Here is a 13,092-nt window from a genome sequence, read left to right as displayed (position 1 = left end):
GCAAAAAATGTTGCAAATCCAACATATTCCTTAATTAGGAATCGCAAATTGCAATTCGCAATTAAGGAATACCTCCCCATTCATTCCTATAGGAAAGAATGGGAAGACATTCTCAATTGGCGATTCGCAATTAGAGAATCGCAAATTGAGAATGCAATTTCAAGGGTGCCAGGGTGTCAAAAGGACACCCTGTTGCACCCCTGAAATGTGCATGTGTGCATATGTGGCACAAATACATGCCCTGAGGGCATGTATGTGAGTCACATGGCATTACGAAAAATGGAAAAAAGTGAATTTTTCAAAGAAATCGCAAATTACCACCAACTTGAAGTTGGTGGTAATTTGCGATTCCTTACGGTCAACTCGCACTTTTATTGTGCTTCTTACATTGCATTTAAGGAATCTCAATTTGCGATTCCTTAAATGCAATTGCAAAATAGGGAATCGCAAAATTTGCGATTCCTTATTTTGCGAGGGGGGTTTTGTGTCATACATTGGACACTGCTGATTTGCGATCGCAAACGCTAAAATTCTGCGAATTTCGGCTTTTGCGTTCGCAAAATTGCCTTCATACATATCATAGTCTTTTAAACAACCCGTTCTCCTCTAAGTGCATTTTCAAAATGAAGTAATGGTGCCTGACTAAACATGGGTTGCAATTTTTTTGACACAGGTTTTGTTAAATAAAAAAAAGGCAGATTTGGGTGCTGTTGTGTAGACTTTACTTAATGCATGGTACTGATGTTAACCAGGCAGTCCTTTCTAAGTCCCACAACCGTTTGAGCGTTTAGGCGCTTTATACTGACCTGAAGCATGTGGTAAGGAGCTCTGCCCAAAGCTTGCACCCTGCATGTTAGCGAGAGGGCATGTTCCCTGCACACCAGAGACAGTCTGCATCCGAGTGAGAAAGCATGTGCCTGTAAGAAAAGAATATGTGTGCATGAGAGAGGGGACCTGTAACGAAAACCGTATTGAGAAGTTTACACCTTAGAAAGTTTGCCCATTTAGAGCACGTTGGAGAGGGAGCCTGTATTTTGTGTCTGGAATTAGTGGAGTGCACCCTCCAAGGAATAGGCAAAGGGTGTGCCCGAGGCTTAGACACATGTAACAACTTAGAGAGGGAACAAGTGTTGAGTAATTTGGAGCCCGTGCTGTACTACGTGGGAGAATGAACCCTGTGATTACGAAATGAACTGTATGCCTGAGAGGCAGGCGGACCCTGCTCCTAAGAAAGTAGCTGGACCAGGGAGCATGTGTTCAGCACCTTAGAGAGAGATAGCATTTGAGAAAGAGGGATCCTGTGGCTTGAACATTGGAGAGGAAGAGAGCATGCGTTCTGCCTTAAGAGAAATTAAGGTGGCTGAAAGAGGTGTGATGGGTCTTGGAGAGAAAGAATAGTCTCTAAAAAGAGAGAGACAACTTGCGCTTTGGAGAGAGAGAGATAAATGTGTGTATATGTCAGAGGAAGAGAGAGAAAGAAACTGGAAGTGCTGTCTGCGCCTAATGAAGATTAGAAAGCGAGTGCAAGTGTGTATCTGTGTGCGTTAGAGAGAGACAAAAACAGTGAGATAAGTGTGTGTGAGAGATAAAGGGGAGAGAGCCAATGAGAGACCATATACTTCTACTTTATAGACAGACTGCACCTTAGTGAGGGAAAGTTGTGGAGTAAACAAGAGTCTGTCTGTCATTCAAAAGCACTGAAACGCCACTTCGCAGGTCTGTCGTGTGTTAACTATTGGTGGCACTTTTTGCCTAATAGGCTTTTAGGTCTCGCCTACGCAGCGCGCATGCGCTGCATAGGCAAAAAGACCTTTAGCTATCGCAACGGCTTTTCAGCCAAAAACGTGCATGCGTTCCATTGCCTTCAATGGCAACGCGTGCACATCTGGCGATTGCCTTGCGGGAGCGAGCTTGACACCATATATTTGTAATTAACTTACAAACACATGGTGCCCTGGCTGGCTCCCGCAAGGGAAACGCTTTGTGTGCTCTCGCACTCCCCCCACCCCTCCCACTTTTAGCGCGAGGCGCGCGCGCGCACTTGTTTTTTAAACTAGGAGTTTGGAAGCAGCATACAGGATGAGAAAACACGCTTAGAAAGAAAGTGTTGAATATTTTTGGGGAACTTTGGTCTAATATTTTAAGTATGCAGTAATGCAAGATATATTGTTATTTTAGTATTGGCTGTTTCTTTGGATATGTTGTAGTTTCCTTTACCCTATACTCAAGCAACATGGAGTCCATGACTTCCTCTGTTTCTTCTTTGACATCTAAAGCTAGAGCGCTAGTAGTTTTACACGTACGTTGCCTTCTTGCGAATCCGTCTCTGCAACTGTTAAGCAGCGTATTTAGAGAGAAGTCTCACAACAATGCTTTGCTATCCAGACACTTGAGGTCCCTTAGACTGCAAATATCACTGAAGTTCAGAGCTGTGTGGGGGTGGAATCTGTGATTACATTTGTCAGACTAAAGCGAAATAATACAGGTTTCATCCTTGTCCAAGATGGCTTCTCCTAGCCAATACTTTCGTCCCTTTTCTCTGTTAACAACAGAACTGTCTGAACTCTGACCCTTTCTGTGTTTGAAGACAGCGTGTGCGGTATACAGTGGTTTGTGCTTCAGGATAGCGGCTCCTACAGGACTGGGGTTTCACGAGATGGGACTGGAGGATCGACTGCTTAAGGTGCGGGCGGAAAGGAAGTGGAGAGAAATTGTAGCGTCGTCGCTCCACTCCAATCACGTGCGTGTGGGGCACCCAAATTGAAGTTGTCCCTGGGCCGCCCCTTCTGATCTTGCCATGGGAGTTCGTCCCCTCTTGTCCCTGTGGTGCTTGCTAGTGACTTGCCATGACTGTGCCCCCTTGGTTCACGATCGACACTAGACTGTCACTTATTGCCCCTTTTAAAATTCCCGCCAGCCCCCACACCAGATCTGACTTTTGTCATGAAGCTTCCTACTTCCCAGACCCTGCCACTGAACCCCCCCTCCCAGTGTTCCCTTACAGCATCCTCTCATACTGTCACATTATGTATTTGTTCATTCAGTCGTGGTTTTGTATAAGCCGGACTCTAGGGTATTTAGAGTGCCTTACAAACAAGCATTTGCAATGCAATAGGTCTCGCATTTGCGAGAGTTTGAGCTATTGGCATTGTAAATGACAATGTCTTTTATTTATGTTTTCGTTTTTAAAACATAAATAAAAGGCATTGTCATTTACAATGCCAATAGCTTAAACTTGCATATATGCGAGACCTATTACATTTTTAATGCTTGTTTTCTTTGGTATTATATTAAGATTTAAAAAGGTGCAAAACAGGGACATGTTTGCTGTCAGCGTGGTCTTTTTTTTGTCTATTGGAAAAGAATAGGGACACAGTAGCTTTACAAAACAAGTAAGGCATCGCCAATAGGTCTCGCCTTTGGGACCTTATAAGTGTTTAGCCATGCAACGGTTGATGTTGTTACACCAAGGATATTGTGCTGCATAACTAAATACTTACAAGGACCCAAAACCGAAACCTATTGGCTATGCCAATTCTTGTTTTAATTATTATTTTTTAGAGGGCCTGCCAACTGCAGTTTGCTGCCGGGTTGCTCCTTTTACACAATGCATTTTTGGAAAGGTTGATTCGAAAACATCTTAACATTAGCCATACACATGATGTACACAACTAAGCCGAATGGCAAATTTTACAGGACTGTCAATTAGGTAATCTAACTGAAGGAAATAAACCTGATTAGCAATACAATTGTGTCATAAAATACATGAGCGTTTTTCACAAGTACAAATGAAAGTTTTCAGAGGAGCTGAAAAAACTGACATGAGACGACGTGATTATCAAAACACTGATGGACGCAGACGACAGATTGGTCTGAGAAACCGGATCGCTTGTCCCCTGCTGCTAGTATGATACAGATAGGAGCTGTGACTTGTAATCACAGACACATTTAACCAAATATATTTACGACCACCATTGGAGAAAACAGTTTCCTCCCACAAATGTCGGCTAAACTAGTATAACTTGCCAAGCCAGGAATGTGTATTTTGAAAAAAAGTGTCAGAAATGCAAAAGATCAAGTGATTTATGACTGATCTGTTGTTTATGCGGAAACATTCTCAAATAGAAGTCACAGAAAACCGTCCCTTGCCCTTAGCGACGGATGTAGTGGTTATTTGGGGAGGGAACAGAGAGGGTCCTCTGTGATATACCATTTCTCGTTGACGATGTTCAAGGCAGGAAAACCCTGGGACTATAAGTGTTGGGAAGCCGAGGCATGCAACAGTGTGTGAAATATCGGAGCTCTTACCTTCCTTGCATACAATTTACCAGTGGCCTTTCTGAGAGCTAAGTACACCTTGCCAAATGCCCCTCGGCTGATGGGCTTCACGATGGCGAAGTCCTTGATGGGAGATGTCCTGGGTACAGTGATCTTCGTACCCCCGTCTGGGGTCGCCATTCTCACCCCTGTCTCCTCTATGTCAGTGGCCACAGCTCCCATTACAAGGGACCACTGTGTGCTACATACAACAACAAACCCCAGCGAACACCAATGTCTACCCGCTGAGCAGTTCAAAGCTCAAGGCACCGCCCATTGTACACTAGCCTATCAACGGGAGCCAGTAAACACAGAAGAACAATGCTCATAGGCTTGTATGGCGGCCATGTTCAACTGCTACTGGCTCCGCCAAAGCAATAAGGTGGTTTTGGGAACGTAACCTAATTACACACATTGAGATGTAAAAAGCATGCGTTAAAAATAATTATGCTCCGATTTCTATATGAAAAGGTATTTAAAACTATAACCTTCTTTAAAAACAGTTCTTGTTTAATTTAAATAGAAAATGTACAAATTCTTTTTGATTAGGCCCGCCTGCCTTCTGAACTCGCTGCTGCCCTTACCGAGAAGTCTCCCAGAAATCATATGTTTAGCAGCCATGGTCACCCTCTTCCTGTTCTGATGGCTATGTCCTTGGCGAGACGCTGCTGATGTCGTTCGAAGTGGAAATTGCGTAGTTCAGTCAGTCTCAGTAAATAAAGACGCTGCATGAGGAAGAACTATCAAAAACAAGCTTGCAAATGGAGTACATGCCTGGACGGTCAGTAACAGTTATTCTCAGTTAAAGCGGGCAAAGTATCAGGCTTGCATTTATCTGTTCCACCTGAAACTAAAGCTGTCGCGGTGCCACTTGGTCTGTCCTCCTACACTAGCAGAACAAGTGGGAGGGGTGGGAGGAGTGCACAGAATAGAAGAGATGCCCTGGGAATGCTTCTGAATGTGCACGCGAAATAAACAAGTGTGCTTAATGACTGGAAACAAGCAGCAGCTGTTTTCAAGCACACTCGTGCTTGTGGTGGCATCCGCCTTGCGGGAGTGAGCTGCGGCCAATTACCATGTGCACTGCTGCTTGCTCCCGCAAGGTGGATGCGGCCACAAGCACGAGTGTGTGCTTGAAAATTAGCAAAGCTACGGCTAAAGGTCCTCCTATGCAGCGCATGTGAGCTGCGTATGCGAGACCTAAACAGTGTCACCTTTCCCAAAATTGTTCAAAAGTAATTTGAACTTCTGAAACAAATGTGCACACTATAGCGTACTATAGTAAGAAATCCACTGAACACATTGCGCAAAATCGTCTGTGAAATAAACAAGTTTAAAACAACCCTGTAAACATAAAAATGTCTTTCCTTTAAAGCTGTTCAAAACATAGTGCACTTTCTCCACGAAAACAGTGGCGACCTCATAAATTTCATATTTATTATTCCTGTGCCTACAAAATAATTTAGAATATAACTCCTGTATATGTTTAGTGCCCTAATAATTTCTCTTTACCGTAATTGATATTTAAGTTGTTAAATAAATAAAGAACAGAAATAGGAGCATATTAAAACTACATTTGGCGAAGAGAGGTGTTTCACATACCCCTAAAAAGGAACAGTTACAGAAACAAGCACTGGTATACAGGATGGGGGCGCCGCACTGTGCGTGTAATGCACAGCACCTTGTTCCTCACTTAGTGTAAGTACACAGCTGCTGACATTGGGACTAGAGAACCTGGTTCAAGTCTTGGGGTGGCTTTCGTGTGTGCACCAGAAATGTCCATTGCAAGTAATAAAAGACAAAAAAATGAGGCATTTAACACCAAGCTTTCAACTTTGGATTTGGTCTACTTTGTAATTTTCGAATTGTATACAGTACTTTTAAATGAGGTTTACCTGTTATGGAATATTTATATTTTTGTTCACATATTTGAATGGGTTTGACTACGAAATACGTTTGTATTCTCTACTCAAAGTATTTAAGTACAGACTTCGTCCTTCAAATCTTTCATGTCGGGGTTAATAACAGAAGACGCCAACAACAGCTGCGCTTCAACGCGTCTTTATTCCATCTCTTCTCAGCCCTATCTGACGTCCTTCCTCCCCCGCCCTTTCTCCTCCCTTTCCAGCCATACCTGACCCTGACGTAACATGTCAGGTCAGGCAGGGCAACACTACATCTCCCCCTTTTTTATTTTAAGTGTTCCAAATGGTGCTTTCTTATAGTTTCTCGATAAGACGGGTGGGTCTCCGGTGAGAGAGACGCCCTTATCTCAGCTCACTCTGATTCACCATCGGTTGATATTCTTCTTGCTCTTCATTTTTTGGGTTTGATTCGTCTGAGTCCCATTCAAGTTTGTTTGTCCGGGTATACACCACAGGATTGCATTTCTTGAAGTGTGACACATTTCGTGTTGTTCTCTTTGTCCCAAGGCGTCTGTGATCATGGTTCATTTCCACCTTGTCACTTGCAGTGGTTGGACACCATATCGACTGTCGACCTTGGTCTTCCGCTCCTGTCTTACTAGTACCCCAGTCTCCTTGTCGGATGTCTGATACCTTGGCATGTCGACGATCGTCAGCATACTCTTTAATTTTTGCTTTTTTGGTCTTGTCAATGTTCACTAGGGTTTAGTGGTCCGAGGTCGGAGATATGAGTTGCATGGCAACATCTGCAGTCGGTATTCTGGTGCATGTGTTCTTCTGAGCATCAGAGTGGCGGGCACCTGCTCATAATAAATCATTCAGCGCTGGTTGAATGTCGCGTTGGGTCAGTTCGGCTTGTTGTATTGTTTTCTTTATGGTGGCCATGAACCTTTCAACCATCCCATTGGCCTGAGGCCACAGGGAAGTGATCTTTCTGTGCCTGAAGTTCAAGTGATTCTCAAACTCTGCAAACTTGTGCCCGTTGAATGGTGGCCCATTGTCCTTCTTCACTACCACTGGGATTCCCCACGCAACAAACACTTCTTGGATGACTGGTATGAACGCAGCTGCTCTTGTGAATGAGATTTTTTGCGCAATGGGGAATCTGGAATATTCATCCATGATGACAATAATGTATTTGCCACACTTCAGCGGACCAAAGAAGTTGACAGCTACTTGCTGCCACACCTGGTCTGGGAGATCGGACATTTGCAGCGGGGGATGCAGTTCTTCACTTCCTACAAGTTGACATTGAGGGCAGTCTTAGAGTGTCGCTTCTACCATCTGGTCAAGATATGGGAACCAGACTCGCTCCCACAACGCTTTCTTCATTGCCACCACGCCTCAGTGTCCTTCGTGTGCTAAATTGATAGTTCCTTGTCTCAGTTGTTAAGGGATGACGATTCTCTTGTCCCTCAGTAGTAGTTCATTGGCTCTGATTGTGAGATCGTCCTTGACGTGTCTGAATGATATGAGATCTTGCATGTTAACTGTGTTATCCTCAGGCAAGCTCTCTAGATGCCTCCACGAGTCTGTGCGGATTCGATGCATGACGTTTTGGAGCGTGGCATCCTTGGCCGTGGCGTCTATGATGGCATAGAGTGGGACAGCGGGTGGTCATGCTTGATCGATGACAAAATGGGGATATTCTTCTGGCAGTGAGCACCTTGTCTGCGTCGAGGCCTGCAGATGTCGCGATATGTAAACTGCTGGGTTTTCCGCCTTCCCCGGTTTGTGAATGATGGTGTACGTGTAGTCTTGAAGGCAAAGTCCTCACCTTTCGATCCATGGTGGCATTTTCACACGGGGATTTCCTAAGGTTGTTATTACGTCCTGATGATCAGTGATGAGCGTGAAGTGTTTCCCATAGATGAGCAGATGGAAATGCTCACATGCCCATACGACCGCCAGGCTCTCCTTTTCAGGCTGCGAGTATGCTTTCTCCATGTCAGTGAGGCTGCGACTAGCATATGCCACGATGTGACGTTGTTCGCCTTCCTCGTCATATTGGGCTAAGATGGCCCCAAGTCCAACAGGGCTCTCATCTACTGTAATCTCCATCTTTTTGCGAGGGTTGAAGTATGCTAGGTTGATGGCAGAGCTCACTGCTGTTTTGATTTGATTGAAGGCGTGCTCACACTTGGTTGACCAGTGAAAACTTTGACCCTGTCTTGTGAGTTCTCTCAACGGATAGCTGATGGTCGCATAGTCTTGAATGTACCATGCACAGTAGCTAGCCATGCCTAGGAAAGATTGTATGTCACTGACATCTCGGGCTGTGGCATGTCAGCTAGCGCTGAGACTTTTTCAGGATCCGGTCTCATTCCATCTTTGGAGAAGATGTGACCATAGAACTTTAGAGTAGATTTGTGGAACTTGCATTTGTCTTGGTGGAGTGTGAGGTTGGCATTTAGGAGTGCATGGCATACTCAATCCAGTGCCTTGTCGTTGTCCTTGCGAGTTTCACCAAATACCAGGATATTGTTGCTGTAATTGAACGAGTTCGGGATATTCTGGATGACGCGCCATACTGCCTCTTGAAAGCTATCCGCTGCTGAGGAAATTCCGAAAATGAGGCGCTTGTATCCGAAGAGTCCTTGATGTGTGGTGAAAGTGGTGATCTATCAAGACTTCTCGTGGCGCTCAAGATGGTGGTACCCCTTGTTCAAGTCTAGTTTCGAGAAGAACTTGGCTCCATTTAGGCGAGTGATCATGTCGCAGATATGGGGACCTGGATGCCACTCCCGCTCGATGGCTGTGTTTGGGGCTTGCATGTCCACTCACAGGCGCACTTTGTTTTCTTGTCCTCGTTTGGGCACAACCACCACCGGTGATACCCAGGGGGTGGGTCCCGTTGACCTCTCTATGATGTCAGCTCTCAGTAAGTCCTGTAGCTCGTTGTCCACTGCTTGCTGGAGGTGGAACGGTACTTTCCAGTGGTGCTGGTCCACAGGCATCACTTGTTCATTGATGTGTAGTCATACTTTGAAGTGAGCTAGTTTTCCTAGACCAGAGAACAGTTTTGGGAACTTACTAATGATATCAGGTGAGTCGTCAACTTTATATAGAATTTCCACAAGTTTCAGACGTTCGGCTGTAGGTAGGCTGAGGAGGCAATCAGCCGCTGCAGGACCTTCTATCACATGGATTTGCGCGTGAACTGTCCTGTCCTTGTAGGTCAGAGAAGTGCGAAATTGACCCAGGCACGGCAGGGGTTCTTTGGACATCCATGGTTATACCCGTACAGCAGCCGGTTCTAACTTGGGTTTCGGGTTCATCTTCTTGTACTCAGTCGTGCATATGTAATTAAGTGATGCTCCGGTGTCTAGAACGAACTTTTCTGGGTAATTTCCCATTTAAATGTGTAGCCGGGGACTCTTCTTTAGTCGGTCGGGGTCTGCTACCATGCATACGTACTCGTCACTGTCTTGTGATATGGGAGTGAGGGCTGACGATTCTCTTGAGGATGATCATCGAGACCGATATGAACCTCGTGACTGAGTGCTGGACCTTGACAAGCTTGTTAAGTGATCTCTTCTTCCTTGTACTGCCCTTGCATGGTGATGGGGCCCGGTGCTTCTCCTGGTTGACCAAGACTCTTTGCTGTGGGTTTGGCACATTGCTTCGAAGTGGTTGTCTTTCCCACACCGGTGACACTGCTGCCCGATGGCTGGGCACGGACCTGTGTGGGGGTAGTCCTGGCCGCAACAATAGCATTGTGGAGGTTATTTCCGGGAGTTGCTGTTCTTGTTCCCACTAACCCTGGGCGTAGTTCGCCTAGTAGCACTACGCGTATCTACGCGAAGTGCACTTCGCACTACCCGAGCTACGCGAACTGCGTAGTGCACTGTGCAAAATGCTGTTTGCATTGATTGCACAGTGCTGGATGCTTGTCCGCACTGTACAATCAGTTCAAACTGCATCTTGCACAGTGCAAGCTGTCATTTTCTGCCACTCGAGTAGATTTCTACTCGAGCGGCAGATTTCTCAACGCGGACTGGTAGTTTCTCATCGCGAGCACTCACGAGCATACGCGACCACTCGCAATAAGAAACCTGACCTCCCCGCGTTAAGAATCTCGCCAGGAGATTTATTTTCCACGCTCGCGATCAGCAACTTGATGTTGCTGATAGCGAACGAGGAAAACGTCACGCCGGGATGTCATTTTGCTTGCTCGCGGTCGCCAACTTGACATTGAGGACCGCGAGCAAGCAAAAAATTACCGCTACGCGTGTTTGCACTGTTCTACGTGCAATTCGCGTAGTGCGAAGAAGCGCAAACTTCGCAAACTACACAAGCGTAGCGTAGTACTTTGCCCAGGGTTAGTTCCCACTGTGTGGTGGATTCGTGAGTTGTAAGGGTTTCAGACGATCTGATTGACGTCTTGAATTAGTTCGGGACTGTATTCGGAGGGCTTGTTCACGTTTCTCTGTCTTGCCAGTTTCCATCTTTTTCACCTGTTCTTCCACTTGGTCGTTTATTCGAGTGAGCTCCTCAATGTCATCAAGCGAGTAGTGCTTCTTCAGCAGGCGACGGCGCAGTGACTCCGACTGGCACCCTTCAATGATTCTTAACCGAAGTGCGTCCTCAGTGCTAAAGTTGTCGAATCCACAGTATTGAGCTAAATGCTTGAGGCGAGAGATAAAATCACCCATTGATTCATCATTTTCTTGAGACGCGAGATTAAAGGTGTCGCGCTCATAGTCCAGGTTTTGTTTGTGGGGGAATTTCCTGTTGAGTGCTTCCCTCACATCTGCGTATGACGCCGAGTTGGCCAGCGGTAATTCTTTAATAATCTGTCTGACATCCTTGCCCACTAGGTTGCGCAAAGCAATGAGTTGCTGATCGGGTTATTGACCTGCGAGCCCTTCATAAAGTCCTCAAAGTCTTCTAGCCAGCTTTGCCACTTCGGGCCCATGCTATGCAGCAGGGGTTCAGGGGGACACAGGAAAGATACCCCATCAGCATTGGTCCAGGTCGTGCATTTTGTGAAGAATCAGGTGGCGTGGACATGATGACATGCAACTGACTCCGCTCTCCTTCCTGGTCGCAGCGGGCCGTGAGGCGTCTGAGAGTGGGGAGGTGCAGTAAATCGCCGCGAGGTCACAGGCTATCTCTTGGCTGAAACAGTAAATTTTCCTTTATTTATTTACTTATATTTTTTTCCTGACTTTAAGATGGTCGCCGAATTTATGTCTAGGCCTCTTGAGTGCTATGGCCTGACTATAAGATGGCCACAGAACTAGTGACTGGGCTTCTTCAGTGTTGTGGCCTGACTTTAAGATGGCTGCAGGGCGCTATGACTGCATGCTGCATTGGGCATTAAACTCAACCCTGCCCCAGGTGACGTTTTCTTCTTTTGAGCACCGGAGTTCTTGTAAATGTTTGAGTGGCCGGCAATGTAGGGCAGGGCGACGCTCAGCTTCAATGCGATCCGCCGCGTGCATTCACATTGGCACACAATGCCGACCTGGCCACTGCACGAGCTGCAGCACATCATCAGCGTGTATAAATTCGAGGGGGGTGTCTCGCATCCTGCACTCATTGCCAGGTTTCGTTTTGGGGCTAATAACAGAAGACACAGACACTAGCAGCGCTTCAACGCATCTTTATTCCATCTCTTCTCAGCCCTATCTGACTTCCTTCCTCCCCCGCCCTTTCTCCTCCTTTTCCGGCCATGCCTGACCCTGACGTAACATGTCAGGTCAGGCACGACGACACTACAAAATCCACAAACAGAAGAAACCACAAATGTTATCACTCCGCAAGCCAAATCTATGGGAGCCCGGGAAACTTTGTGAAAGAAAGCCTCAGCCATTTTAGTAAGCGGCTAAAAATTGCAGTATTATCCTAATTCAAGTGTACCATCCTACATCAAAGCATTAAGATAAGTATACAGAAAGAATTTAAAACAAGCAATGGATTACATCCGTCACTAAGGTTTATTATTAAATTAATCTCAGTACGAGTCAGCAACGGGGGCAGCAGGCATTATTAACACCCGAGGGGGAATCAGGGTCCTGGGATAACTCACTACACTGTGTGTTTTACTGCAAGCAATCCCACAGTGCCTTTCTCGGCCCAAAACCAACATGGCAGAACCTTTCTGCCTCTGTGCAGAGCTCCTGTGCCTACCCTAGATGTATTTCCAGATAAATAAGCCACCCCTCCTCTTCTGGTCACTCAAAACTGTTTCTGGGGGGAGCTCTTCTCCCACTGGGTATGGTGCCTGCCTGGCTATAGGGAGAAAGGAAGGGTACAGGCCCTGGTGCTAGGTTTGGGAACAGGTTCACACCTCATCAAAGGGGCTATTCAGCTCCTGGTTGACAGTTGGTAAGCTCATGCTTCTAGATGCTTTAGACAGATAACATTGTTACAGCAAACAAATGATGAACAGAATGCTGACAATTCAAACATTCTCCCCCAGTCAAAAGATCTAGGTTAAATCCATCATTCTTTTGCCCACTACGCAACCCCAGTGTGGACCCAGCAGTATGCAAATCAGTCTTGACCCTGTACCCCATGGGAATGGTCCAGACCGAACTGCCAGGCCAGGTCCTCCCTGGACCGGAAGCAAGCATCCTGGGACCGGTTTCAGGGTATGTCACCCTCCTTCATCCAGGCTAGCTTGAATCCAGTGGCGCAGTGAGCAAGTGACCCATGTCTGGGCATACCCATCCCACTTAGGGCGAAAAGTGTTACAGCAAACAAATGACGGACAGAATGCTGACAATGCAAACATTCTTCTCCAGTCAAAAGGTCTGGGTTAAATCCATCGTTCTAACTGGAATGGCATGGTGAGCAAAAAAATGATGGATTTAGGCCCAGATCTCTGCACTGGGGTGAATGT

Source organism: Triturus cristatus, chromosome 3_2, assembly GCF_964204655.1.
Source record: "Triturus cristatus chromosome 3_2, aTriCri1.1, whole genome shotgun sequence".
Classification (NCBI taxonomy): domain Eukaryota; kingdom Metazoa; phylum Chordata; class Amphibia; order Caudata; family Salamandridae; genus Triturus; species Triturus cristatus.
Note: the sequence above shows the minus strand (reverse complement) of the source record.